Here is a 6,558-nt window from a genome sequence, read left to right on the forward strand (position 1 = left end):
CGGAACTATGATTTCTCTCCTCCAGCAGTACGCACGCGCACAACCATCTTTCTTGCTCATGCTGTCCCGAGCAGTGCTGCCTTCACAATTATCGCAAATATTGTAATTTCAAAATTTCTGGATAGTTTTGCAATATTTCTCTACGACAAGGCAAGCCAGAAGTGTGGACAAAATGTTACAATAATTTATAAGAAACAACAATAACAAAATAAAAGAAATAATAATAATAATAATATTAATAATAATGATAATAATAATAATAATAATAATAATATTTCTTTTTTTTCTTTGTTTTTAAAGATTGGTAAAAAAAATATTTTGACACTGTTGCTGTTCTTGGATTAAAACCTGCCCTAGTTTGCAGTAAAATATGTCCTTAATTCATTGCTTCTTCCATAGCCACATATGGCATTACTACAAGTGGCAAAAATTTAAGTTTATATCTTTAAAAATGAGCAAGAGTAAACCTCAGTGAAACATGGGATGTAAAAATTCAATAAGTGACGTGAGGTAAGCTAAACGCCAGTGATGGGATGACTATATTTAAAATATTATTTAAAAATTAAAAGTGTTATTTATTTATTTATTTTTTAGTATTTAAAAGTGTTATTATGAATTCAGTATTTAGAGTATTTATAATGTCCAAGTATTGGACATATTCACATAAATGGAACTTATATAAAACCTGTATTTAAAAAAATATATTCATATGATAATACACAATAAGAAAAAATCATGTTTAACACACACACACACATACACACACAGGATGTTCTGGCAACAGGTGTTAAAACAAGGAAGATGCTCACCATGGATTCCACCCGATTTTCCAGTGTTCCAGTGTCCAGGGGCTCTATGCTAAGTGCAAAGACGGAGGCCAAGGACTAGTGAGCTTCAGAGATACTATCTAAGATAAAACATCCAAGCTCCATGAATACATCAGGAAGATGGCCCTAAGCGTTGAGGTACTTAGTGAATGTCTCAGGCAGTGGTCACTGGAGGTGAAAGAGTCGGAGGAAACATCAAGGGAGGAAAAACCCCTGCATGAGATGTACCACCAACAGTTAGTTGAAGTGGCGGATATGAACAAATCCTACCAAATGCTAGAGAGGGCTGGACTGAAGGACAGCACAGAGGCACTAATCACTGCAGCACAGGAGTAAGCCTTGAGCACCAGAGCCATCGAGGCCTGATCTACCACACCAGGCAGGACCCCAGGTGCAGGCTGTACAATGAAATCATTAGCATGCTAATATATGAGATTAAATCACATTATCATTTCCACAAAAGTCATATCCATCACTTTGTTTATTGTGATGGAAAAGACCTTTTGTGATGGAAAAGACAACGACAAGTGTTCTAAATGCATTACATTTGGCCTATATCACTTAGATACCATGTAGTCCCTTCTATTTACAAAAAAAATTAATACATAGTTAATAGTGAACATTGTTCAGAAATTCTCTGTCATATGTCCTTTCCAGCACACTCTATCTCAGTATCACCTCCGTCACAACACATATTATTGCACAAAACTCATAAAAAATAAATATAACACAGTCTCACTAATAATATTTTGGAATTTTGGTCACAATTCATTTCCAGTATTGAAAAATTCATGATTATATCATATAAGAACTTGACTGAAAGATTTAATTAAAACAGTTAAACAGTGTGAGTCATCTTTAAAATGGGAAATAGTTATCCTTAAAATGCTTCAAATAAATACAGTTATACATTTGAGTAGATTCAAGTCTGAAATTACATTAAGTGTTCAAAAAACATATATTAGTAATTTTATTTGCAAACAACCTCTTTTTGTGGTCTGACTCCACCCTCTGAAAAAACCACAAAAATATTTAATTTAAATTATTTCATTACAACCACATTCAGCCAATAACCACACTCTATACATAATGGAGAAGTAAAACACATCAACATGAGATAGATTTTCCAAAGATCTTCCAGACGAAATGTGACCGTACCTGGAGAATGACTGATAATTCACAGGGTATTTGATCATTTAGGTCCCATCATTTGGCATTGTTAGAATTGCGTCCAGTACCAGTACTCAAGAGCAGGGATCACAAATCCTGGACCTTTTGGGCCGGTGTCCTGCAGGTTCTACCTGCTGCAGCACACCAGGTTCAAATGAAATTGTTTTCCAACAGCCAGCCTTTTAATGACCCACTGATTTAAGTAAGGCATGTTGTAGCAGGAAACATCTGACCCAAAAGGTCCAGAGTTGGTGATCCCTGGTCCAGACCATCAGTTGCGAACTCTAGATTAGGGGTACCTAAGTCCAGTACTCAATAGCTACTATCCTGCAACTTTTAAATGCATCCCTTCTCCAACACATTTGAATCAAATGGCTGAATTCCCTCATGCACATGTCATTCAGTTCTGCAGAGGCCTGGTATCGAGCCATTCATTTGTTTCAGGGGTTTTTCTGAAGGGATGCATCTAAAAGTTGCATGACAGTAGCTCTCGAGGTCCGTGGTCTAGAGTGCTCAGCTGATGGTTCTGCATAACTGATAATATGCTTCCCTCTACTGGTGAAAGCCTCACAATACTCTCAAAGTAGTTCAAAGCAAGCACTATCATATTAAACCCTCTCAGCAGGTGTTTACACATACTTGTCTTTTGTGATTCATATATATTCAGATTCATATATATATATATATATATATATATATATATATATATATATATATATATATATATATATATATATATACATACATGAAAATGAAACAAAGAATGAACAAAAAGAAAAAAATAAGCTATTTATTAAGGCAATCACACTGTGAGAGGCAATACAAGTTACATGACAGCAACATACAGGAAGTTAGTATACAACAGAAATTGGTAACTATAACCATGTGTTCAAGAAACCTATGTTCATGGTAAATGGTATGAAGAGTAAATACTGTACTAATGGCATTCACTGCAGTAATCTAACTTTAACTAAGTAAAAAAAAAAAAAAATGGGTATAAAGCTGTTTGTTTTGGTAATTTGTGACAGAACACAAATGCCTAGTTTATGTTTAAGTGCTTAAGTTTTTTTTATTTATTTATTTTTATATATAGCCTACTAATCAACAGCCCATGCACAATGCGCGGCAGATCATGCTGAAGTTGTATAGTTTAATTGGACAACTTTAAATCCAACTATTAACATCTGGAGATGAACAATTTTGAAGACAACAGCAAATACAAATGGAGTTGTGATTTAGCAAAGTCTAAAAGCAGCATTTATCCTTCCTGTCATGCTGATCTTGTTTCCTCATAAGTCAAACTGTGTGTGCACAGCACTTTTAAAAGTTCCTCTTTTGCAAGCCTATTGATCGAACTGCATGTTTGCATAGGTGCTCAAGCATAGCTGGAAAAACTAGACTGTGTGTTGGAGGCTTTATTTAGCACACTGAATATATCCCTGTTCTCATAACAATCATGTTTCTGCTTACTCGCTTTACAGTTGCAGGAATGTCAAGAACAGTCAGTCAAATATACACACATGCACAAGCATGCAGCATGCACGTTTTGCAGCCAGACACGCAAACATGCACCTATTCAACTTCATGTTTTAATTTGGGTGTGGACTAGCATGTAGTCAAAGTGCCCCCAGGGCTGACCATATTAGGTCGTGACATTTGCATTTGACAGGAATCACATCAGACAGGGTTAATGCTGAAGAGGATGGAGAGATAGAAAGAGAACAAAACATGTGGAAAAGGTTTTCCCCATTTCTCTCTTACAACCCCTTCCCTCTCCTTTTCCCCTCGTTCAATCCCATAGCTGTGGTGCTTAAATTAAAAAGGAAGAAATGCAATTTAAAGACATGGGGTAAACAATCACAAAACACTTGTTTCTAGAGGAGAGACAATTTCCTGGTGCCTTGTCCAATTTCTTATGGCCTGGAGGGCTGCCGCATGCGTTTTAACACCTGGTTCTACACCACTGATTAAAATTGTAATGCTGGTGTTGAATCAATCCATATGACATTTTGGAAATACACAACTATCAGGACATTTTATATACACAGCACTTTTTTCCTGTTTTTATTTGGAAATAGAAAGGTGCAAGGTTGTGACTTGCACTGAGTGCCAGTAGTATGCCTTCCAACTGTTTGCAGGGGTAAAGGAAAACTTCAACATCCTACACAAGCATAAATATGTCAGTTATTTTACATTGTGTTTACTGAAATGCTGCATATGAGATGTGCTTTGACAATGAGACAGTTATCATGGAATTTAAGGAGTTATTGTCAACATCATGAAATGTGCCAAAAGTTGATTGGTTCACCTCTCAAAAAAAAAAGTGAGAAAAAATATAAGTTCCCTTTAAATGGAGCATCTGAATGCTGTTGGTTGATATAAAGTAGCCTTAAGCATGTGGCAGAATTAGCTCATGGATATTGACTATGATAACTGGAGGAACAAGTGGGCCACTCCGAAACAAAAGAAAGCACAAAAAGACATACCACAGCTCATTGCCAGGCTAAGAGATGAAATAAAATTCAAGGACATAAATACAAATGGCAATAATAGTTCCAAAGCAGCTAGAATGAGGGAAAGGGAAAGGCAAATGAGGGGGAGAAAACACGGGAGGCAATGTCCAGATTTTTGTACCGCTATTATATCAGTATACAAACCCCCCTCCAGGCCAAACATCTGAGGCAGAGTGAGAGACGTTCTGTTGTTTGCTTCACACCACAGAAATGTTTTACCAGCCCTTGCGCCTGTGTCAATCAATGGTCGGCATGTTCCAAAACATATTCAACACACAAAGAGAACACTTTGGCTTGAGGAAATGGATTGTGCCTGAGATTGGCAGGGGACTCTCTGGATGTGTCAATCACCAAAAGGCCCTTTGTTTTTAACCCTGTCCCAAGCTTCAAGAAGATTTGTCTTTGTGCAATACAAACACATTAAATTTCCCTTTTTCTCTGTCTTTCTTTTTGCATTTGGCTCTCAGAGAAAAAAAAAAAGGTGGGAAAAAAAGCTCTCAAAAGTACAAAACTGCACAGATTTTTTTTTGAAAAGCTTTCAGGTAAAAGAGGAATTCATAACTTGTCTCAGTGTAGCAGGTTTTAGTGAAAGAGCCAATCTACACATTTCATAATCTGCTGACGATGGGTGCAGGATGAAGGGGTGAGGGTGGGAAGGCAGAGATTGGAACCGTTTGAAACCACAATTTCAGAGAACGAATGTTTGAAATCTGAGAGAGCTGCTGGTCCCCTCTCTGGCATGACATGTAAGCGGCTTCTCTCTGTTTTTTTTTTCCTCATCTCTCCCCTCTCGTCTTTTGTCCTTTCTTCCTGTCTGGCCTCTCCAGGTGCCGCGCTATCTCATAGCTAACACAGGAATCTGTGAGCCATGTACATCCACAGCCCTTTGAAAAAGGAAGCCACTTCGCTGCTCATCTTGGAAAGCACCTTCCATCGTCCTCTGTGCTCTTTGCAGAGATCAAGGGGGGCTTCTGCTAGAGGAGCAGGTTTTGTAACCAAAGCCACATGTTGGGCAGGACAGCCAGTTGTAAGACAAGCAAGATCTTTGTGGTGAACACAAGTGCTTGGCTGTCCTCTTGCATGCCTGTCTGTCAGCGTTGTTTTGCAGACTGGACACCTGTACCACTGTAATTTTACACAGGTGAAAACAAAAGAAGGGCATATAGAGAGATTATACAAGCATGTGTTTTCTTTCTAAAGAAGTGGTAAGTGCTGCTGAGTGCCTACTCCTGAAGGGTTGTATCCTTTAAATAAACAGTCCAGTTTTATCTCAGATGAGGAGATGATTTCACTGCAACTGTAAAACTAAATTGGGAAAGGTTGCCAAGATATTCAACATGTCATTTTATGCACTTGAAAGAAAGCCACAGAAGGTGATGAGATGGACAATAAATCGGGTCAAGGGTCTGGAAATGAAGACGGAGGTCATAGCTTTGGAATGCGACTTGATGACGGAAAGCAGGAAGAGAAAACAGATAAACTCTTGAATGACTTTGGACACACAAACGCACACTCGAAATTCACATACCTTGTTTTGCTATCATCAAAGGTGGAGTGTTAGTAGACAGAAACCAGTGATGTGTCTCAGTGCTAAACCCATGATAAGACAATGAGACATGGGTGACCTGTGTCTGTGTGTGTATTTGTGTATCTGAGATAGAGATGCTTTTAAAATCCAAAGACTTTCCTCTGGATGGCATCGTAGGAGTTACAGACTGGGATCATTTTTGTAGCTCTGAAGATCAACGCTCTGTAGTTAAAAACATGATCTTTCAACAAGCATCCCTCTGGTTTCGGAAGACTAAGATAACACTGCAATCACTGTGGTGTGGCAGGTGTTGTGCTCCATAATTTAAAAGGAATAATGCATTATGCATATGATTTTGTTTAAAATTATACTGAAAAAAGAGGCAAACCCATCATTTCAGAGGTCTACACCATATGTTTTGTGTTAGGTACAGTCAGAAAGAAACTGCAAAAAAGATTTTGTTTCAAATGTATGATTCTAAAAATGCCCCTTAATTGTTTTATTGTCTGCAAGATATTAG

Source organism: Melanotaenia boesemani, chromosome 6 (assembly GCF_017639745.1).
Source record: "Melanotaenia boesemani isolate fMelBoe1 chromosome 6, fMelBoe1.pri, whole genome shotgun sequence".
NCBI lineage: Eukaryota > Metazoa > Chordata > Actinopteri > Atheriniformes > Melanotaeniidae > Melanotaenia > Melanotaenia boesemani.